Here is a 25064-nt window from a genome sequence, read left to right as displayed (position 1 = left end):
TGTGCCTACTTTCCTTATCCATTGAAACAAAACTTAGGAACTCATACAAAGGCACCTTTCTTTGTTTTAGACATTTCTGAATACAAACTCAGAATTTGCTGTCCACAGTGATCTCCACAGAGCAGGGAGATGTAACCAAGCCATTTTCTGTACTTCTGCTTCCTCAATGTGTTCATGTCGCCCAGCCCATGAAGGGCCTTTGTTTGACATTAATCAGGGAGAATGTGTTGTTTCCTTAAATGTGTTTACATTTTAATTTCACTTTTTGACTAGAAAACTGGTGCAGTGCCAAATTATTTTAAAGAAAGAGAGTGGAAATCGAGGAATAATGGAAAAAGGAAGAGGAACTGGAGGAGGGAAGAAAGACACAGACTCCATTTTCTCTAGCTAGTGGAGTTGAAAATGGCTTCCTGCAATCTGCCTTCGTGGCTGTGATCTGGACCACACACATTTGCTTAGTAACCTAACACCTTGTCCTACTAACTGCCAAGAGTATCAGTTGGGTTCTAAATGAATATGGGGCTCTGAAATGTTCTAGTGTGTTATATGTTGAAGTCCTCATGTAGACTCCTGAGACTTGGTCCATGGTATGGCTACTACTGAGATGCTCACTGTTTGTCTTGCCATTGTCCTTTCTAAAAAGCCTTGGCAAACTCTTCTTATAGCAAGCACTGGGCCAGGAAAATGGAATGGTCAGAAATACAGGAAGACAACATTGTTTATAACCCAGAAAGGCATCAGATACATCCTTCTATACTGTTTCACAAGAAGCAGTAACAGGATATCATAGCACATAGCTGTGTCAAAATTAATTTTAGCTTATTCATAAAACTACCACATGCTTAGGAGCCATCATGGTCATTCTGCTCTCTCTGGTGGTGAAGTAACAGCTTTCAAAAGAGAAGCACAAAGAGAAAATTGAACCAACCTCTTGGTTGGTTTCAGCTGGGTTTGCACGAAATTCTTAGCTAGTAAATCCTTTCTGGTGTGCTCAGAACTGTACATCATACTTGAGCATGAATATAACACTATCCAACTGGGTAGTTTATTCCTTGGACAGTAAGAAAGGTATCAGCAGTCTTGGAGAATAATCTCCTCTGCTCACTGAGTTCTCTGAATTTCCTAATCCTTACCACTCTTCACATAACCCCCCTCTCTCTCTCTCTCTCTCTCTCTCTCTCTCTCTCTCTCTCTCTCTCTCACACACACACACACACACACACACACACACACACACACACACCAGATTCCAGATTCTGCCTTCCTATTTTGTTTTCCTCCTGTTTGATATACTTTTTGCCTTTCTTTTCCTGGATGCATCAGAAGCTCAGCTCTCTCTACCATGAGGGACAAAAGTCCTTAGTGAAACAGCACACACTTTAGACACTACCAACAACCATCTTTGATGTTTAAGGCAGTAGCGTGAACCTTATGATCATGGTTGAACTGAAACTTGTGAGCATGATTGAGCTGAGTGACTTTGCAATTTGAACCATGTGTTAGAGGCACTGAAGGAGTGGAAATCTGGACCTATTTCATATCATCTCCCCAATTGGAGTTCTAACCAGTTCAGCTAAGTTTTAGAGATCCAGGATTTACAGAGTAAGTTGTGCAGCTTGGGAACATCCATCACACTATCTTATCTGATGACCATTTTCCCCTTCTGTTCACCAAAATAGAAAAATCAGTGCATTTTGGGGGGATGAGTCCTTGCTACTGCAGTAGAAGGTGTCTTGGCCAAACTGACAAGGGCTGTTGATGTAAGAAGTCAATTTTATCTCTCAGCGCTCGACATTTCTATTCATTGCCAGTCTAGCTGCTACCTAAAATCTCAGTGTCTTTGTAGATAACACATAAGCCTCTAAAATTTATATTGAAGCTGTTAATAAAGCTAGATAGCAATCAAATTCCATACTAAGAAGGAAGGAAAATTGAAATACTTTTTTTTTGGTAGCACTGTGGTGGTGTCTAGTTATTATCTATTTTAATGGTTGGTTATTACAGAAGATAAGGCTATGAAATTATAACATATAATCTATGATATTCCAATTGATTGGGCTATATAAGGTGAGAATATTATTTATTTATTTACTTTGAGCTCATGCATATGTGTGTGGCAATGGGAGGGCACACACAAGCCCATGGAAGTCATTTGGGAGTCAGCTCGAACCTTCCACATTGTTGAGAGTAGCTTTTGCTGTTTTAGTCTCTATGCTACATTCTCAGGCTACCTGGCTCCCAAGCTTGGAGGCAATTCCCCTGTCTTCACCTCCTATCTCTCTGTAGGACTACAAGGATTAAACATGCTTACTATAGCATCAAGCTTCTGTGTAGATTCTGAGATTGAGATCCTGCTTTCAGGCTAACATGACTTCTGTCTCCACCTCCCATTTCTGGGATTCATACTATTGTATCTAGCTTTTCATGTGGATTCTTGGAATTGACTATTGTTGTCAGGATTACACTTTTACCTAATGAGACATCTCCCCACACTAAGATACACACATTTAATGTATTTAAGTTGTTGAGTTTTGAGACAATTATATGCCCATGAAATCATCATCATCTCCAAGGCCATAGTAATTTCTATTATCCCCTCCAGCTTTTTCCAGCTCAAAGGGGGTTTGGTACTCCTTGTGACTGACTCCACATTGTCCATAAAAGAAAAACTTCAAATTTTTTTAATGTCCTAGTGCACTTTCATCCTCAGCATCAACTTGCTACATATGTTGTAGGAAATTCATGACCATCACCTAAAGCACCTATTCTCTGGAATTTCCATCAGCTTTGGGCACTGTTTTCCCAATGATGAATGTGGATATTTTGTTTTTGCTTTGTTTTAAACTGAGACCAGAGCTTAGGGATAGAACATCTCTTTACTTTCATTTCCATTGCCTTTTCTAGGCCATTTCCCCCTGCTTTCTGTTCCTACTAAATGGCAGATGCTTGCCACAAACTCTGATATATTCCTAGCAACATCTGGGTCAGTCTACATTGAATGTGTTGGTAGTATAAACAACTCAACTGACTTCTCCCACACTAGTGCCTCCCTCATTGATTTGAGGCCCTGCAATTGATAAGGATGATCCATTCAACCTGATAACATCTCATGGTCTCATTTTCCTTTCTTCCAAAGGTCTTTTCCTACTATAGGGCCCAGGGCAGCTTAGTATACACCTGCCATGGCAGGTTCAATAGAGACCAATCAAAAAGTAGGCCTGAAGTAGTGCAGTATCCACCCCCACCTGCACCTGTTGCACTGATCATGCTTATTGGGGTGTGGAGACAGGTGTGGGTGTGACCTGGGGAGAGTAGGTCTGGGGTCCCAGACACCATATTGCTCTCTTACTTCCTGGTCGGAGACAGAGAGCATCTGGAGGCACCTTTGGGATGGGAACCTGCAGCGGTCATCTGTTTCTGGTGTAAGTGATTTCTCCCCAAATAAACATCCATTAGCCTATAGTTTCCCAGATTCTTATTTAACTGGCTTTATTTACCCTGAGGCAATATCTGACTCCAGCAAAGACCACAAACTGGGACCACCCAGGCACCACAGGAATAAACCATCCAAAGGGAAAATACCTAACATTCCAACCATTGTAGATGGGATCACAAGATATCCCTTAACCCAGAACACACTCATCTCCTTTCACTAAGACACCCCTAGACAAATGTCAGCCAATCAGGGGTCCTGAACCTTAGGAAATCCCCACAGCCATCTCTGCAATAATAGAAACTCCACCCCAACTCAGCTCACGGCTCTCTGATCATGCCATTGCACAGAGAATCCAAGTTGGAACTTGAATAAAGGCTCTTTGCCTTTACATACAGGATTTGATCTCTTTGTTGGATTTTGGGGAATTCCTTGATCTAGGCATACCACCTACAAAATGCCCATTTGAGCATTGCATTTCCATGTTGTTTTCTTAGGTATCCAAAATTATTCCCATTCTGCATTCATCACAAAAGTCTCACTCCTCTTCCCTTTCTTCTTGTTCTATTATACTTGTGTTTGTACCTCTCAGAGCAACTCTCATGAGGCATGAGGAAAGCATACCTGTCTCTCCCTAGAGTACATGCCCCCACACATAGGATTTTGGCTGCATCTTCCTACCATGTTCCTTACATGTACCAATACTCTTTCAATTCGTATTAGCTCCTCAGATAGGCATTCAAAAAGGAAATAATGAATAGATTATATGTTTCTACCTATGTATTGACCATTAGTAAATTATTGCATCACCTTAATACCCAGAGGTTAACTCTGACCTATGAGAAGCATTCTTGGGAATAATTCCCATCAGAATTTCTAGTTTTCCCATTTTTTTTCCTGATGGATTCTAATTAATCTAGTCTTATTTGTAGCTTCACCTGAACTGCTCTAGATTCCCCCTGAGAGCAATTTAGAAACATGTGCTAATTCTTTGTAACATTTCCAAATGTAAGTTTTGATAATTTCTTTTTAAATTGGTTAAGAGAAAGTGTGCAGGTGCCAAGGGGGAGAGAACATGGGTTATTCTTGTGAGTGAAAAGATTCATGGCTTACTTAATGAGAAAGGAAATATCTTTCATTCCTCCTTAATGGTGGCCAACAGACTCGCCTTTTTTTTTTTTTTTTTTTTTTTTTTTTTTTTTAATGTTGTAGTTTTATTCATATGTCTGATATTTGTCCCCTTCTGGGAGTTCTTAGGGCGTGAATCAGAAAACTACTCCGTTTTGTACAGATTCATGATCTGCTGACCTGCCCACTGTGGGGTCTCCTGCTGGGCCGTTCACCACAAGACAGACTTTCTTCTTTTTTTCCTTTAAGAAAAAAAAAATTTCTAAGGTATTAATAATTCCTTTCTGATTTTCTTCTTATTCGTGGCATGAATTTGTAAGATGTCCAGCAGTATTCACAGGCACAGACCTGTGCTGAAGAAGTTGCTCCCCTAGTGCAAACCTAATTATGTTCTGTATAGATTTTGGCCTCATTAACTCTTTTTTCTAAGCAATTCAGTAACATGATCCCAGGGTTAAGAAGCACAGATCAAGGCTTTCCCTAAGGTAACCTTCTCTGAAAATTTAATTTTATATTTGAGGAAAACCGTAGGGTCCCTGAACCCTTTAAGCTTCCAGTACTTTATAGTCACCCTTATTCAAAAAGTAGGAAGAATCGACTAAGTAGGGAACACTGGACAGGGGGATAGAAAGCACAGCATTTTCACTGGGGGAGGAAGTTCTCAGGTTGTGGTGGAAAAATTTTAAATTCCGACTGGAAAACTCTTGGCCTTGAACATTAATCACTGGCCTGCTAAGGGAAATAAGATATTAATAACACAAACTCTCAACTTCCTATGAAGGGGAACTTCATAAGCATTAGTAGCCCCTCCCTGATTATTACACAGGAACAAAAGGAGTGAGAGAATGATTTACTGGAGCCCAGAGATGTGATCACAGAGGATCAGAGGCTGGTTGAGTATGTTTTTGGAGGGAAGAACGTGTCAAATATAACAACAACAAAATATTAATAACTGCTGTGCTGTATGTGTGGTTTCTCTTGTTTTGTTCATTCGGTATTGTTGGAAGACTATAAATGCATGTATATGAGAATATATAATGATTTCTATTAAAGTTATTTTAAACCAATTCATTATTTTACTATTATCATGCACCCATGCTGGGCTCAGATACACTGCATAGTCCAGTGTGTCTTGAACTTTGGAACTCCTGACATTCTTTCCTAGACCTCTTCAGTGCTGGGATGGCTGGCCAACTCTGCCTGTCCTCTAGGTCTCAGTGTAGTCTTCACTCCTTCCAAAAAGCTTTTCTTGATTCCTCTTCACATTACTCAGTGTGAACTTGAGTGACCAGGGCTCTCACACCCTCTGAACCGCCCGTCTACTGGAGATGGGAGCAGCTTTGCTCCTGACTCATCCTCACTTTCCTTCTCTCAAACCACTAGAAACACAATGCATCTGAAATAGCTGTCTCAGAAAAGAGACAGAAAGGAAGAGGGAGAGGATGAGGAAGAGGGTGCGAGAGGAGAGAAAGAACTACCAGATGAGCAGATCCCACAAACAGCCATAGTTGGAGGAAGACAGACTATGAGGAAACCTAAGTCCTCCCCTCATTTTCACAGTTGTTTTGGACTTGAGGAAAGAGATGAGGAGAAGGAATACCCAAGCACTGAGTGAAATTCATGGCGGCTGAAATCTGTGAATTGCCACATTGGTGCTTTCCTCCTGTCTCCTGTGGTTGGTTGCCTCACAAATAAAATATATGCTACGATTTTTATTTCAGAACCAGATGTTTGCAATCTAAGACACAAACATCCTGAGGTGGAAGGGATGGCTAAAATGTCACACCCTGAAGCCCAGCTGAGTCTCACAGAAGTGACTGCATTTATTTGCTTGGAAATATTAAATATAGACTCCATCAGCACACCTCCCTCACACCTTGCTCCAAAGTCTATTGTCAGTGTTGTCAATCACAGCTGCTCCATCTCTCACCCACTCACATTTATATTGAATGCACTTGTGTGACTTTAAGGTACAAGGAACCATAATAATAGGAGATCTGAAGTAATTTATTTTCTCCTACTGAATTTAGAAGCCCAGTAAAATACAGCCTTAGAATCACTGACTGAAGGATGATGAACACACTAATCACATTGGCAAAATAAACAAGATGATGTGTTCTCTTAATTTTCTTGTGAGATGTAAGAGCACAGATGCTGTGAGCTTGTGATTTCAATGGTTTTCTGTGTCTATTTATCCAATGATAATTTACCACAACAGCCTTGAACAGACTGGCCTTTCACTTCAGACATCCCTGTCTGATGCAGAGGTCAATGCTGAACACATGAATACAGGGGCAATCGTTCCATCTTGCAGTCGATGGGAGGAATAACCTAAGCATCCAGATAAGGAAGCCCTCCTAAGGAAGTTGTTCTTAGAGTAGTGTAATAGGCAGAGGTCTCCAAATAAACAGAACAACAAAACAAATGGGACTTAGACAGACTGATATATAAACAAATAGACAGCTAGACAGACCGATATTTTGAGGAACTGCCTAACAAATCTGTGGGGTCTTGGTAAGGCCAAAATCAGGAAAACTACACTTAGTTTCCTGGACATCCATTTTATTTTTGTTGTTGTTGTTTTCTGTTTTGATTTATTTGGGGGGTTGTTTTGTTGTGTTTTGTTTGTTTTGTTTAAAGAGAGACTGGATAAACTGGATGCTTTACACAGTGGGTATTTATTTTCCCACATTTCTGGAGGGTTATGTAGATGGAGTTTCTTTTCCACCTGGTCCTGCTGCCCTTCAGCCCCAAATTAAAAAAAAAAACAAAAAAAAAAACAAAAACAAAAAAACTTATATTGATTAGAGACTGGCTGATGGCTTAGGCTTCTTACTGACTAGCTTTCTCTTAATTATTAACCCATTTCTATTAAAACTATGTATTGCCATGTTGTCTTATCTGACCAGAAAAGAGTCCAGCATGCTACTGCTTCAGTGACTACATGCTGTCTCCCAGGTGGCTTCTCTCTCCCTTCCTCTCCCCCAAATTCTTCTCATCCGGTAGCCCCACGTATACTTCCTGCCTGGCTACTGGCCAATCAGTGTTTTATTCATCAACCAATAAGAGAAACATATATACAGACAACCATACCCCATCAGGGCTTCAAGTCCAAGATCAAAGTATCAAGAAATTCTGTTTCTGTTGGAGCCTTTCATTGGCTTTGTTATTTGACTGCTCTGCTATCAGATCCCCATATGGTCTTCTGTGTATGCCTGTCTCTGGTGTTTATCTGTGTGTTCACATTTCTTCTTGTCATAAGGACACCGTACAGGAGTAAGGCCTGTTCTAATGGCTTCATTTTAACTTAGTTATCTCATGAAAAGTCCCATTTCCAAGCATAATTACAGTCAGATGAGCTACAGGTGGGACTTCAATATATGAAGTTCAGGGGTACACAATTTGGCCCTTCACAGATAAAATCTGGTATATAACTAGCATTTCCTAGGTAGGACAGAGGTAGAAAAAAAGCCCTCTTTTCCAGAAATAATAAAACACCTAAATACTCCATGGCTGACTCACCCTTGCCTCCAGCTATTAACTCCCAGTGATAGTTCCAATCATCAACTTAACATAGGTGGGTCCGTGGCCTGGTCTGTGGGGGATTATCCAGATTAAGTAGATTGAGATGGGAAGACTCATTCTCTATGGGTACCAGTCTTCCCTAGGCAAGAGTCATGAACTGCACTGGAGTGAAAGTGGTGTGCAAAGCATGCATGCATTCTTCTTCTGCTCTTGACTGTGGTGTGATGTGACTGGCTGCTTCAAATCCCAGCTGCTGCACTTCCCTGTCATGATGGGTTGTAACCTGGAATCCTGAGTGGAAATAAACCATTTTTCTTTTAAGTTGTTTTTGTCAGGGTATTTTGTCACACCAATGGAAACAAAACTAAATACACACATAAGCTGACAATAATCTTTTGGGAGCAGAAACACAGTGCTGCCTGGCTTTTGTCAACCTGGCAGAAACATAGATGTATCTGGAAAGAGGGAATCTCAGCTGAGAAAATGCCTCCATTAAGATTGGCCTGTAGACAAGTCTGTGGGATAATTCTTGATTAATGAATGATGTGGGAGGGCCCAGTCCAATGGACAATGCCACCCTAGGCAGATGGTTTTGACTTACATAAGCAAGAAGACTGTGGAGTCCATGGGGCACAAGCAAGTAAGCACTGTTCCTCCATGGATTCTGCTTATGTTCCTACCCTCAGGTTCCTATATGAGTTCCTGCCATGACTTCCTTAGCGATAGACTGTGACCTAGGGGTTGTAAGGCAAAATAAATTTCCCCATGTTGCTTTGGTCACAGTGTATTTGTCACAGCAATAGAAACCTTAACTAAGCCTAACACTATTATGCCTGTGCTACTGGCATAAGGTGCAAGTGGGGAATTATTAAACTTGCCTAAAATCTTAGAGTAGGGAGTCAGGAAGTAGCTCTTGGGGAGATGCTGGTATCAAGAACTAGGGAAGTACCTTGGTCTTAGTGTAAGATGACCTAAAGTTAAGGACACCTCCTTTAAATCATCATTGAAAAGAATGCAGCAGAGACCAAAGGGCAGGCTAAGAGAGCTTTTAATGAAGCAGAACTAGAAACCTAAGCCTTGGAGAGTCAAACCTGAAATATCAGGAGAGAAGTCTTGAACTGTCAGCCTTTAATATGGTGTGTGTGAAAACTGCCCAGTTTGATGTAAATCTTATGCATGAAAACTGAACTCTACCTTCTTGAGCCAACCATCGACTTTAACTTTGGATCAGCTAAAAGCGATTCTGCATAGCCCAAAATGCTCCAGGAAGCACATCGAAAGCTCATTTCTAAATAGGAAGTAATATGCAGTCTGAGAATTGTTTACAAAGATACTAGTATTTGAGAGTTTTAAGATGAATCTGAGAATCTAATTTCTCTCTCAGTCCTAACTCCTCACCCTTCCTGTCAACCTGGCCTTGGAGATCATGCTTCCAATTATTCTAAAATGATTGTCTCCAGTCTGGACCTAGAGGCCAACAGTGTTGAATCAACAAAGTGTGTACTGAGAAACACATCCAGGAAGGAGACACACAGCTTCTGGAAGGAAGACAAATTCCAACCACACGTGAGTGTGCATACTTGAGTGACTTAAATGGGGGAGGGGATCATAGGTTTGGAAGATTCCTCTTATCGGGGTTTAAATGATTATTAGCTTTTGGACAAGTTTTCAATACACACCCATTGAAAGAGAATGTTGACATGGAAAAGGCCTACAGCAATAGGAAAACAGAGAAGGAAAATTGGAGCCAATTTAGTGGTAGGTTGAAATGGGCCTTGGTGATTTATGGGATACTAGAACATCAGCCAATAATGATGGGCCAGGTGTGGTGGCACATGACTGTATTATTAGTACTCTAGAGGCTGAGACAGAACAATCATAAGTTCAAAGTCAACCTGAGCTATATAGGGAAACCATGTCTGATAAATAAAATAAACAGATAAACCTTACAATAGAGTTCCTAATTATGTATAATACTCAAAATGCCTGCCCCTTTCCTACATAAGATTTTTAAGTCACAATACATCCTGGTGATGAAGAATAATTTAAAACAGGATAAATAGATTTCTGTTCATTTTTATTAAAAGGGTTTATTACTAGTATGTCCCCTTGCAGCTTCTCCCCTATCCCATTAAGAAATACAAAAAAAAGGGAAACTTGCCACACATATGTCACCTTAGTGTCTGCTCTGGGCTGATGGCCTCATACTCCCTGGTTGAGTGCCCACCGTTTCTGTACATGTGAATTCATTTTATTTGATTTTGTGAAAATGTGTGTATATATGTATTTGTAGCTACATGTGTGTGCACTTGTGTGTGAAGACCAGAGAACACCCTTACATATCATCCAAGATTAGGCTGGCCAGCCAGGAGGCCTCAAGGATCCTACTCTCTCCACCTCCCAAGTGGTGCTTGGATTATAAATTGTGATGGCCAGCATTTTTTTATGTGGAGTTAGGGGGTTGAATTAAGATCCTGATGCTTGCAAGGCAAATGTTACTGAGCCCTCCCCACAGTCTTCAGCTGCCTTTGTGAAAACACAGAGTATGTAGAGATACTCAACTCTAAGATGTGCCATCTTGGTCCACATGTTCACAGATGGATGGTCCTCTATGTGGAGTGTTTCCTTTATTACTGGTAAAACAAAAGTTGGTGCCCATGTTGATCTGGATGAGATCCAGCAAGATATTCTGTGTGTAGTTGGAGCATCCCATTCATCTGGTAAAAATGCAACAGCCACTGTGTGGTAAACTCCTTGAATCCATCTGAGGTATAACACCAGACCACTCTTCAGCTGAGCTTCTCATTCAGCAAGTTTTCCCAGCACTTTGACAGTAGATAGAAAGGTGGGGTGTGAGTTCCATACTGAGCTCTTAGTAAGGACTGTACCATGGATGACAAAGATTCAAGCTGGGTAGAAATAATTCTCCAGTATTGGGAGATGACTCAGTTACTGAAGTGCTTGTTGTAAGGACCTGGGTTGTTTCCACAGCATCTGTGTAAAAACCAAGCATAGTGGTAAACATTTGTAAACCCAGGTCTGGGGAGGTAGAGACAGGCGTACTGTTGGGAGTTCACTGGCCAACCAGCCTAGCCTAATCAGCCAAAATGGGGCTAAGGAAAGACTATGTTTCTAAAGGTAAGATGGTCAATGCCTGGAGAACAACACCCAAGCTTTGTCTCTGACCTCTACAAGTGCATACACACTTCCTCACATGTATGCACACATGCAGACAGGTACCTATGTACGTGTGTGCGCGCGTGCACACACACACACACACACACACACACACACGAGAGAGAGAGAGAGAGAGAGAGAGATTCTTTAAGAGAAAGGTTAAGTAGAATGAAATGGAGCAAGTGATTAAATCCAGAAACAGAAAGGTTGAAGAGCAGGAGGAGCAAAGCCCCATTGCTCCTCCCCACTCCATTGTTTGGACACCCAGCTGGATCAGGCATTGCTTCTTCAGGCAGACTAACCCTGGGTCACTCCTGGGACTACAGTCTTACACGTGGTTTCTCCTACAGCAAGTAGAAAAAAAAAAAGCTCAAACACTGGGTAGCCAAACACGGTACTGTGGCTTAGCCTCCCCTCCTTCCCTCCCATTCTCTGGCCTTTCAGTCTTTTCTCTGGGGATGTGGTAATTACAGGTAGCACCCAAGCATGACATGAAACAACATCCTCCAGGGAGGAAAGTTTTTACTTCCAAGTCTTCAATCCTTGTCTTTAAATTTAGGGGTAAGTGTGCTGGAGAGATGACTCAGTGATTAAGAACACTGGCTGCCATTCCAGAGGACCTGAGTTCAATTCCCAGCACCCACATGTCATTTCACAACTGTCAGTAAACCCAGTCTCTGGAATCCAATGTTCTTTTCTGGTCTTCATGGGCAATATGAAGGCAAAATACCACACCGACACACTTAGAGATTAACTTTTTTTTTTTTTTTTAATCCAGGACAAAATTTCAAGTTGGGTACTCATGCCTTGATCAACTCTCTGACACTTGCCTGGTGTTTTGTGTTTAAGTGAAAGTGTGCAGGCTTTAGATCTAAGGTTTTGCAACAGACAGAAGAATATTTCATGGTTTTATCAATTTTCCTTTATTCTTTGTTATTTCCACAAATGCACATAATGTGTTCTAATCATACTCCTTCCTTAGTTACTATTCCATGTATGTCTGTGTTACAGAATTTCAAAAATATATAAGGAAAACAGAAACAATGGACGGTGTGATAGTAGAGGTACTTTGAAAATGTGGCAAACAGGACATTTTTGGTGCTTAAGAACAGGTATAGCATGCCAAACAGGAGCTTCTCTTCTTCTGCATGGAAGACAGTGCCGAAAAATGCATGGAAGACTTAAGTATGACAGGCAGATGGATGACAAATGTTTAAAGAATACTGTATTTCCCAAGATTCTGGTCCACATTCGTTACTGTCTTCCTTTAGGTACAAGATGTATCACACCCCGCTGTAGAGACAGGTTTGCCTCTGACTGTGTGGGGCTCCAAGCACCCTATCTTTCTATGGCCCTGGCTTCTCATACGGAAAAAGAAATTGAGGAACAAGTATGTCGTTCTTGCTATACCAAATGCTGCTCATGCTTGAATTTCCTGACACCACGGGACAATGTTTTACAATTTTGTATGTCCTTCCTTCTTTTCTAATGCAGCATGCAACAAGAATCACACTGCTGCACACATATGAAACCAAGGCCAAGTCCATGTGGCAATGGTATGGCCACCACTTGGGGGTGTCTTGGTTTGATTATGAAATGATCTTTCCTGGGGACTTGATTGCCTGCTGGCTGACAGGTTTAGCAAGTGACTAGATCCTGAGGTCTCTGACCTAAGCAATAGATTCACTCCTTGGACTTACAGTATGATGCCATTATTGGGAAGCAGTAAGAGCTGCAGGTGAAGTGTTTCTGGAGGAGATAGGGGCCTTGATCTGGAAAGATATATCTTGTCCCTTCCCTTCCTCTCACTCCATCCCCCGCTTCCTGGACACTGAAGTATGCACATATTCCTTCAGCCTCACCTCAGGCCCAAAGAAGTAGAAATGGATTCAGCTGCCATGGTCTGAATCCCCTGAGACTGGGAGATCAACCAAGTCCTTCCACCCCTCCTGTGCTTGTTTCAGGGATCCCGTCACAGCACAGACGGACCTAACCCAGACCTGCAAATCTCAAATCACAGCTGGGCTGTGTTTATCTGTGTATATAGCTTAGGGTTGTGTGGCAGCAGTGTGGCCATAAACAGTGTGCTCACACTGGAGACAGAAGCCTGGCTCAGTCAGACAAAATTTTATATTATTTATGAATTAGTGACTATTTTTTTCTTCAACAAAACAGTAACTCCAAGTAGTTTGGGAACCTCTTATTGCTTTAACCTTCAGCCTTTCTATCAGGAGAGAGAGGGAGGGTTTTATTCTTCACTTTTGCATCATCTCTCCTTTTGCATTTTTCTCCTGGAAATTCAAACTTGGTCCAATTAGTGTAGTTTAGGTATAAATGACCATACTCCTCAGTTCATGGTTCAATATCTTACCCAAACTTACTTAAGAAAATTATTGAAGTCTATTCATCAATAAAACCAATACATTTGTGGGTAAACAGTCCAAGCTGGACAAATAAGAATGCTATCTTGGGTTCTTTTGGACTGTCAGGCTGAAGGAATTTTCTTTCCAAGTAGTCTGTAATGTGGAAGCACAAACACTCCTGAAAGGAGAAATCAACCAGAAGTGAAGCAAATGCAGGGAGAGCTGAGCAGCAAGTGATGGTAGAGTTCTCGCATCCATGTAACTCTCTTCATGACCTAGATCCAGCCATTCCCCAAATCATTACCCTTGAACTTTTCATTCCATAAATCAGCAAGCCCTTCTCCAAACCTGTTTAAGTTACAGCTCCTTCAACTGGGATTTCTGCATTTTGCTTTTCAGAGCCCTCACCTTGCTCAGCATTGGGAAACTCTTTATAAACTTAGGACAGTGCAAGCATAGATGAGTGCATGGTAAATGCTTGTCTTAAGGTCTTCTATGTGGGGAGAAAGGATGCTGTTTTCCAACGAACACTGGAATAAGAGTCAAGAGGCTTACTTAAATCATAATGTCGCTACTATTATTGAATATCTCTTTTATGCTAGGCATTGTTCTGGATGTTGGGCATAAAGAGGTAGACAAATAGACAAATTATTTGTCTTAATAGAAAGTATATTCAAATAGAAGAATGTGTCAAGGGTGAGCTATTAGATGTAACTGTAGAGACAGATTTGCTGCTAATTAGGTTTGGGACCCTTAGTAAGCCGGTTTATCTTTCTCGGGCTGGTGGCGATCACCCTGGAAATGAAAAATGAAAAGAAAAAGAACAAAAACTGCAACCCAAATTCATTTCCCAATCTTATATTTCCCTGTTTCATTGGTAAATGTCTGTCTGTGTAGTTTCACAAGCCTGTGAATTCCTTCTTGTTCAAGCCTCCCAGAAATGAGTGAGATTCCCATGAGGCCTGAGGGCTGCCTCCATGAGCTCAGTTCCCTTGAGGCCCTCACCTGAAAGCGGGTCTATGTCACTTCGTTTGTGAGCTTTCCTCGAGATCAGTGACAGCCGGTCTGCTCCATCACCTCTCATTTGGTGAAAAGTTCTGTTATCACAGAAGCAGGATAAGCTGAGATGATTCTAGCCCCAGCCCAGGCTCCTCAGTTAATCACTTCACTTATCACCATCTCTGGGCTTGGTTGCTTCCTTCCACATATTTTCAGAAGCTTCAGGCTCCTCTCCCTGTGGAAATGATCGCAGCAGCAGCACACTTGCATTTGCCTTTGAAAGAGAGACCATGAATAGAATTTGGCTCTGAGGGGCAAATACTATCCCTTTACATTTTCAAATGATGCTTTGGACCTTATTTCCAGTTCCATATTTGTAAATTCCTTTCTTTTATTGGACACACATTCGTTGTGTTCCTGTGGATACTTGGTTATTCTTTCTGGAAGGGTAGAAGCAATGTTGATTTGATTCATGGAAACCATCAATTACTCTTTTCTTATAAAATTCCCAGGATGCTTTCTAGGCCACTAAAAATTTCAATCTCTTGGCAAAGAAAAATATTTTAGTTTTCCTTGAAAGCCTTTTAGAAGATTATGGTAAGCTTTCTGGCTGGGGTTCTCCTGGGTGTGTGACTCTGAGCCTAAGCATGTGATGCCTACTTCAGGTGCCTATCCTTTTCATCCTGCTTGCAGAACAAGCTCACCCAAGGCTAAAGGCATTTGGACTGTCCACCAAAGAGATTAACCCTGCACTTCATTCCTGATTGCCACTACATTGGTAGCCCATCGAATTCATGTCTTCACTATTGCTGTGGAAAAGCCCCTGGAAAAACAACCTAAAGATTGATTTGGGTTCATAGTTTCAGAGGAGTCAGCCCATTGGTTGTCTGGCTCTACTGATTTTGGCAAGGTCGAAACATGGTGGAAGGGTATGGTAGAGGAGGGAAGCTGCTTACCTCAAGCACCTAAGAACAAGAGAGACAGTGCCAGGGACAAGATGTGTGATTCAAAGACATGTCTCCAGTGGCCTCATTCCTCTCACCAGTGCCCCCCAAAAGTCCATTCATTTATTGAGGAGGTTATTGAGGAGGTTAGCATCCTCATGACCTAAACCTCTCAATAATACTACTGGTTGAAGATCGTGTCTTCTGCTGATGGGCTTTTGAGGGGACATTTCCAGATTTAACCTTCAACAGTTTTGTGTGGGCAGATAAAGGAAGTCCACGAATGCCAGAATAAAAGTATAGCAAATATTTATTTAGGAAACACTCACACACTGAAAAGTAAAGCACCACCAGAGTCTTCTGCCCTCAGAGGCTCTGGATGCTGTGATACAGAATGATGGTCAGGTCTCTGTCAGTCACCCCAAGAGAATGGGCTCATGACTCTTCTTTACAAGGGATCACCTCTGCACACCAAAGCCACACCTTAAGATTCTAACACTATTGGTAGAAATAAATTTCCACTACACTTTTACTGTTTGGGTCTCTGGAATAAACTAGTTTATCTAATCCTATTACAGTTGCTTCCTGTTGACTAGGTCACATGAGCTTTGCATGTTTGCTCCATATGTGTTCTGGATCTCCCTTGGCCATGTTCAATGCTGTTATTTCTCCCACAGTGGTAGAGTGCATCTATTGCTCTTGTAGTTTCCTGCAGCTGGCTGGCTGTTTTGCATGCAGTGAACATCCAGTGGATGTTTTGACAATCGGATTTTGAATCACTTGCTTTCTTGGACAGCTGTTGACAAATAGCTCGGGTTCTTGATAAAGTAAAACCTTATGTTAGTCATTGAATTTCTATCAAAGGCGTTGTGAACTGGCTATTGATTTAAAAAAAAAAAGAAAAGGAAATAAATCTACCTCTTGATATTGTTGCTTTAACTTGTGAACTAGGACATAACTCAGGAGTCATGTGACACCCTTGTGAAATGAGCAAAATAAAAATAAGAGCCAAATTAGTGATTTAGTTAATTTTAACCAACATCTAATTAGATTATTGGGGGGGGGAGTCTATAATGTTCTCCCTAACTTGGAAAGATTATTGGTGTACTATTCAACTTTTGAATTTAGCTATGCTACCATCAGTTTATCATATTCTCTATTAACCCAGCAGGGTGTTCACTTTCTCCATTTTCCACCTAAAATTCTCATGTACAAAATATCTAATGAATTTAGTAACATGGTTGAGGAACTGGGGATATCCAGGGGGGGTTTCTTTTCTTTCCCCATGCCTCCCTCTTTTCTTTTCCCTCCCACAGTAGGTCTGGCAAAATCAAAATGTCTCTGTGTCATTATATTGCATTATTTTTCCAGAAGAGCTTATTTGTATTCATGCCAAATAGAAATGGCAAAGATAGGCCAATATGTTAACCATTTAGGTAGAATGTGTATTAGGGAGGGGGCAACAACCTTGCAAAAGGCAAAGGAAGAGAGGCATGAATGACAATTGAGGGAGCATATCTACTACACTTTGGCACAGATGTGAAGCTGTATGCATTTAGCATGGGCATCAAGTATACTAGCTGCCATTTGAAACCCCGTTTCATCAAAAGTCACGTGGGGAAACTCCCAGGATATGCAAAATAGACAAAAACAGATCAATTGATGGTGGTGCTCCAAATGAAAGCTGGTCAGTGGCTCTCTTATTAATAAATTTCATAGTCATAGGGCTAAGAAGCCTCCCAGAGTCTATCAGCCTGAAAATAAAATGACCATGTCTTGCTTCAGGAAGTTAAAGTCTGGTATGTCTTGGGGAAGTTCCTAGCCTAAAGCAAGTACCTTAGCCTTGTTAGGAAAACCTCTATACAGCTTATCTGTGCCTTGAGAATGAGGTTGAAAGGTTCTGTAATTAGTCTTCTTTAGTGGGTTCATGGGGCAAACTATGTCAAAGCAAATATGAACCCTCGTATGGTGGGGGTGAGGGCCCAGGAGACTGTTCCTGATAGCAGCTGATTCCATGGTTTAGTGGGCATTTTCTGAAGTGTTTCTTGTCATTGTGTCCTAGAGCGAGAATTGAGCAGACACAGCAGAGAACGAAGAGAGTAAATTTCCAAGGGAGGAAGCAGGACATATCAAAAAGAAAGTTTAGTAGCCCTATGACCTGCACAAAGCTATGTACTGGGCTTTACATCTCATTACACAAGTAGAGTACAGGGTTTTCCTCACATGCTCAGTTACATGGAGTACTACATACAACATCATGCATCAAACACCAGACAGCTCATGCGTTTTCACCTCAGCACAGGTTTTGTGTTTTCATATGGTCACCTCCAGACATTCTAAATTATCTTGTTGTCTGGAGTCAGGTGCGTTTCTGCCTTGTCTTCTCTATTTGTTTTTGTTTGCTTGCTTGTTTGCTTATTTATGTTTAAGGCCTTATGGGCCCCTACTTTCAACCCTGCTCTCCTGTCTCACTGCCACTTCAGATGCCAACTAAATTCAAGCTGTCTTCTTTGCGGCTGTCCATGCCTTTTTAACTGGAGGGTCTCATGGCTCCTCCGTGCGACTGACTATTTAGTGGAACAGCTCATAGAACTCAGAAAAACGTTACTGACTGGATTAGTGACTTATCTGAAAAGAATTCAATCCAGGTACATCTAGACAGAAGGCAGAGGCAGAGCGTGGAGTAGGGGGAGTGCTGAGCTCGTGTGTCCCCTCCCCTCTGGATTTTAAACTTTATCAATCCCGAAACAGGAGCTTACACAGTGCTTTTGTCTCATTTCACTCCTGGCTTGGGCCCACGATGTAAATGAAGCTCAGAAGTCTGGCATCTCTGCCTAATTTATCCCCAAGACTGAAGGTACAGAAGCAGGTCATTGTCCTAAACCTATAGTCAACTGGAATTCCTGGAAGAACAAAACCAGACAGTTGGAAGGGGGCACTTGAGAGTGACAGGGGCATTCCCATTTCAGGAGCTAAAGAATTAGATAAATTAATAATCACCAGGGCCACCCCCAAATGGTGGCTTCTGGGCCTCTTGTCTTGAGAACTTGAAGAATAAATTTCATGGAGGGTCAGCTTAGTCAGGAGCTTCTGTTTAGTTTCAGGGGTGGGGGTAGAATCTCCCAAAATTTGGTGCCTTCAAGGTGATGGTCTGGGGACTTTTTATAGCTAGAAACTGGGTGAGGTATAGTGGGACAGGCTGGCGAGTCCAGGGTCCACCCCTGAGGTGATCAGGTACCTATCTATTTTAGTAATGTCTTGTCTATAGCTTCCAGGTAGTAAGGCTCATTTAGACACATATAAGAAGAGCAGAGAGATGAGAAACCAGAATCCCTTTTTGGTGTTTCTGATCACCAGCCAAGACCAAACTAAGGACAGCTTCTGGACAAGAATCAAGGTCCTTATCCCTAAGTGGCTAACCCAGTTTCTCTCTCCTGCTCTCATAACCAGGACCGACTCACACCTTTTACATAAAGGCAGTTATTTATTATAGTGAGGCTCCAACCTTCAGCAGAAGTAATCCTGGGGGCCCACATACCCACCTCTACTTACAAACAAAAGGACTTCCTTGAGAGATGGTGGGTGGGACCAAGTCGTGGCCAATAGTGCTTAATTCTGCACATCTCTTTTTCCTTGCCTCGTTCTAGCTCAGTTTATACCTAATGCTCATGTTAGTACCTAAAGATACCTAGGGGTCACTGGGCCACTTCATTATTCCTCTTCCTAGTGAGGCTATGGATGAATTCATGTTGTCTCTCTGTTTTTCTGTATGGCCCCCAGGGGTGTCTGCACTCTAGGCTTTTGCCCTCAAACCAAGGCTACAGTACCCCTATATGTTCAATAACCCTAAAGTCCTCTGTCGGGTGAGATTTTGTTCTTTGAGATGTCATCATGCAGATGTGATGGGTTAAATCATTGGCCACTAGTGATTCACTCAACCTCTGCTTCTCTTCTCCTTCCCAGGTTAGCAGAGTGAAACAGAAAGTCCCAGCTCATCACCACTGGCAACCAGCCCCCTTCTTTAGGGACTGTCCAAGTAGCATCTCATTAACAACTCAGGTGTAGGGGAAGGGGATTTTTATGAATAATGGAAAATGCTCTCTTTATGTTAATTTCTCTTAGAGCTTGGAAATTCCAAGGATTGGGGGAATCTTGTCCAGAACCAGATCCAAAACCAAACACTTATCTCTTAAAAACCATACTGCTAGCTGGGATGGGGGAGGGGGAGTTGTTGCATGCCTTTAATCCCAGCATTCAGAAGGCAGAGGCAGGTGGATCTCTGTGAGTTCAAAGCCAGCCTGATCTGCAGTGTGAGGACTGAGTTCCAGGGCAGGCTCCAAAGCTGCAGACCCTGTCTTAACACACACACACACACACACACACACACACACACATACACACACACACTCACATGCACTAAAGAGAAAGAAAGAAGAAAAAAAAAAAGAAAATAACCAACCAACCAAACCAAACCAACAAAGATAACCTCCAAAACAAAAACAAACAAACAAAACACCAAAAATAAACAAACAAAACTCATAGTGTTAATAGTGTTAGACGGCTGACAATGACACAGATTGACTTTTTCAAGGACACTCGTCTAGGCTGGTGCTTTACATTAAGCAGGTTCCCATTCCACCCTGAAGGAATCACAGCCTCCATGTCAGAGGTATTTGGGATTGGACTATAAGTGATAGGATGCTTCTGAAAAAAGATTCTGTCTTGTCCAGGAGAAATTGGAAGTGTTACAATGCAGCTAGTGTTTATTGAGAACTACTGGATTTGTTAAACACTTTGTGTAGATTTTCACACTCCTTGACAGTAACACTATAACATAAATTAACATCTGGCAAATGAGGTTTAAGAATGTTAATCCATCCAAGATTATCTGGCTGTCCAATAGCAGAGCTGGGATTTGCAACCTGATGTGCTTTGGGGTCAGGCTGTCACTGAGTAAAAGCCTGTTAACTGGAGGCTGGTGGACCATCTTGGGGAAGAATGGAAGTGGTGTTGAAATGCATGCCTCATACTCCTGCCATTAATAAAGCTGCAGGTGCTAGTGGGGGCTGGGCTTCTGGAGGGTAGTTTGGAGAGGGATGCTGGCAGCAGGGGCAAGGGACTCCCAAATGTAAACCACTCACTCATTTGAGGTATGCCTTTGGTTTTGTAAGCTCTCACTTTTTTCCAGGTCTAAAAAAGCTCTCCTCTTTCAACCTGAGGTGAGTCAAGGAAAAGTTGACCATACCAGAATATTCCCAGGAAAACCCCAGGTGAGACTGTAATGACACCTGGTGGAGCTGTCTGATGCAGGGGTCTTTTTGTGGCTCAAATTCTTTTGTTTGTTTTTGTTTGGGAGTTGTTAATGAGGCTGCTAAAGTGAAGCAGAGAGCTGGGGGTGTGATCTGACTGAGACTCATCATCTTCCTGCGATGCTATCAGGGTTTTTCCAGTTGCCAGTTTGTGGACCATCCTGATTCTGAACAGTTCCTCTTCCTTTCTGCATCCATATCTTTCAAAATCCATCCTAACAAAGGGCCAGTCTAGTGACTCCTGGGGCCTCCACGAGGGCAGGGTGTGAGCTGTCCTCCCCTGTTGGACCACTCTGTGGTCTGGTCTCTGTTGAAGATTTTTTTTCCCCCTTCAGGAGGCCCAACTGCTGCCACATTGTCAATTGCTAGCCGGTTACTATGGAAACGGGTCTCAAGAGGGCTCTGCTTTTCTCCCTTCTTGAATGAGGAGTAGAGGGCTTTGTGAGGGGCAGTGCTTCCCCTTCATGGCCAGGAGAACGGGCTTTGGGTAATGGGGCTTACATAATTTTATCTGAGGACCCCAGTCTTTGTTAGCAAAAGATTGTCTGTTTTTCTTTCTTACTTGCAAAGTATGTCCTTTCTCTTTTCTGATAGTTCAGATATGATCTCTTTTATGAAATGATTGTGACAGCAGAAGGAACAGTTTGGAGGACGTTAGCCCTTGATAGAGTAAGTTTGTTGATGAACACAACATGGATGAATCTCAAAATCACTACAGAGAGAAAGAAACCTTGCAAAAAGTGCTCACTGCAAGATTCCATTTATATAGCATTCTAGAAAGTGACACAGAAATCAAATCAGATCAATGGTTGCTAGGGGATGGGATAGAGGGACGGTTGAATTATAAAGGTGCATGTGGAAATTTTGGAGGGAGATGAAAATGTTGCCTGGCCATGGTGCTGGTTTTCCAGGCACGTATAGATTTCAGACCTGAACAAATGGCATATTTTTAAATGTGCACAGCATAGAATACACCAGTTAAACCTCAGTAATATTAAAACAAAGCAGTAACGTTTTGTTGTTTCCTGACTTTTATTTATTCACTTTTGAAATTCCTTTTATCTGAAAGTGACTACATCATCATTGGTAGCAACAGGTCTGGATGTAATCATAGAGGAGGCAAGGTTTGCACCTGTTGCCTTTGTGTTTGACCTGGACCCCCCCCCCCAGGACTCCAGCTGTGGTTTGAATATCATTTGTTCCCTTTAACTCATATAGGACTTTAACCTCCAAAGTCTTGTGCTAATGATATTATGAGGGTGCAATCTTAATCAAACTCTAGTGTTTAGAGATAGGATTTGGAGAAGTGATTAGATTAGATGATTAGGTCACGAGCATGGAGGCCTGTGATTGAGTCCTGGTGGCTTTCTAAGGGAAGGAAGAGACACCACACAGAGCTGTGTATGTGCTCACTTCTCTGTGATAGGAAACAGATGTACCTGGTCCCTTATTAGGTTGTTTTGGTCTCACATCTTCAGAATCTCCAGGGAATGTAAATTACTCTCTTTCTCTATACAGTAGTCTGTCATCACCAAATTGTTACTGAGTGACACTGATATCCAGTGGTGATATTTTAAGTGCTAAGATGCGTGCTTAAAGTAGGATTTTAAGACCTATTTGACCATCATTGCCAGATGTTAGAATTAACGATTTCTCCTGTGTCCCTGGAACCCTTTCTTCTTTTCCTGATTAGTATTACCTCTTCCATAGTTATCATCAGTCTGGAGTTTTAATGAGTAATATACATACAAATATGTCTACATATTTGTCATATGCAATATAAGGGGATTTCAGACAATGGCAAGCTCATATATGACAATGGTCGCATAAGTGATATTATATAGTAATACTTCAGCTCTCTTACTTGGTATAATACCAAGAAGTTCATACCATAACGGCATTGCCTAACAACACATTTTTCATATAGCACTATATATGCATATGCATTTGTTCAATTATTTCTATTGAAAACTATAGTTTCTTTGCATAATATACATGTATAAAACATTGATTAAAAATAGTTTGCATGCTCCTAAACCAGGCCTCTTTCCTACTGTGTGCTCAGAACTATTCCAGGAACTAGAGATACACATTAAAACAGTTGCTGGCTTGAAGGTTCTAACAAAATAGTAGGGAATGTAGACCAGGATATAAGTTATAGAAACAGAGTGGGGGTAGCTGCAAAGATCCTGGTAAGTGCAGGAAAACAGGACTCATAGAAGTGAGCTGTTAAGTGAGCCATGATGGCAAATCCAAATGACCAAAGGACTCATTGACAATGAGCTGGAGAGAAACTTGTTGTGGGTAATGGGAGTAGGGTTCTTGGAAGAGACCTACATCATCATGGTCCATTTGAGACTCAAGGAGGAGGTTAGACTTCTCTGTGTGGCCCATTGACAGTTTTTGTGAGGTTTCAATCTGGCAGAAAGTCAGATCTGAATTTAGAAGGATTACTTAGCTATATTGCCTATTCATATAGCTAAGTATTGCCTATTCATAGGCAATATAGCAATTGGGACTCAATCTAGCAGTTGTACCTAGATCCAAACAATGAGTGAGCATGGAGGCAAAAGTAATACATATAAAAGGTATTAAGAAAATGGAATCATTAGGAAACTGACTGGGCATGAGGTAGAAAGGCAAAGAGGAGAAGCTAGGAATGATGTTCAAAAATTGGCCTTACCCAACTTCTGAGAAAGTTATTACATAACAGGTTCTGAGTTTAATTGAGGTTAGAGGTGACCATGAGTTCAGTTTGAGACATATTGGCAGATAACCAGAGACTTACTTAGCAATAGAAAAAGAAGTAAGAATTATATGTATAAAACTCTGGGAGTGGGTCTAGTGTGGAGGGATTCAGCACACTCGTGGGAACTGAAGCCACCAGGAGGGAATAAAATAGTAAGTGTGCCTAGAATTAAAAATCTGGGCATCTCCCATGCTCAGGGCTGGGGAGAATTAATGTTGTGAAAATGGCATCCTACCAAAAGTAATCTATAGGCACAACACAATCCCCATCAAAATTCTAACCATTCATTCTTCACTGAAATAGAAAACCAATCTGAAAATTCATATGGCAGCACAAAAGACCCTGGATAGGCAGAGTGATTCCAAGCAAAGCTTGAAACATCTCTATACCTGATCCAAAGACATGCTATAGGACCATAGTAATAAAAATGTCATGGTACTGGCCCCAAATCAGACAAGGAGATGATACATAGATTAATGAACTAGAATGTAGGTCTCAGATAAAAGCTCACACAGATAGAGACAAATTTGCTCATGGCAAAACGTTAAAAGTACACACTGGAATATATCAACCTCTTCAAACAATTGCACTAGGAAAACTGGTTATCAACATATAGAAGAATGAAACTACATCCTTGTCTCTTATTGTGCACAAAACAAAAACAAAAAACTCCAAATGGCCCAAAGACCTTAGTCTAAGATCTGAAAGTGCTGAAAGAAAAGGTTTTTTAATATGATGCCACTCAGTCAGGCCAACAAATGACAAATGGAACCCTATGTGATTAAAAAGCTTATGTATTGAAAGGGAACTGTTAATTGAATGAAGAGACAGCCTACAGAATGGAGAAAATCTTTGTAAGCTACACATCTGACAGATGATTAATATTTATAATATTCGAAGAATTTAAAAGTACTAAACATCAAGAAAATAAAAAACCCATACAAAACAAAAGACAAATAAAAAACAAAACAAAACAAACAAACAAACAAAAAAAAAACCCCAAATCTACAAAAACTTGCTAAGGAACTGATCAGAAAGCTCTCAAATGAAAAATACAAATAGCTAATAAATATTTTTAAATGTCAAAATTCTTAGCCACCAGGTGATTGCAAATTGAAATTAATTGGATATGTCTAACTGAACTAAGAATGGCAATATCCAAGGAAGCTGGTATGAATGCGAGGAAAGAGGAACTCTCACTGATATCAGAGTATAAAATAGTACAGTCACCTGGGGATCCAGTGTGTGGAGTTTTCTCAAGAAACAAGATGGAACATCCATATGACCCAGCTATGCCATATTGGGCATATACCCAAATAATTCTACATAGATACATAGGTACTACACAAGTACATTCATGTTTATTGCTGTTTAATTCATAATTTGAAGGAAATGGAATCATCTTGGTTGGCCATTAGCTGGTGAATTGATTAATGG

This window comes from Phodopus roborovskii, unplaced genomic scaffold (assembly GCF_943737965.1).
Source record: "Phodopus roborovskii unplaced genomic scaffold, PHOROB, whole genome shotgun sequence".
NCBI classification, from domain to species: domain Eukaryota; kingdom Metazoa; phylum Chordata; class Mammalia; order Rodentia; family Cricetidae; genus Phodopus; species Phodopus roborovskii.
The sequence above is the reverse complement of the archived record's forward strand: the minus strand, read 5'-3'. Positions refer to the sequence as shown.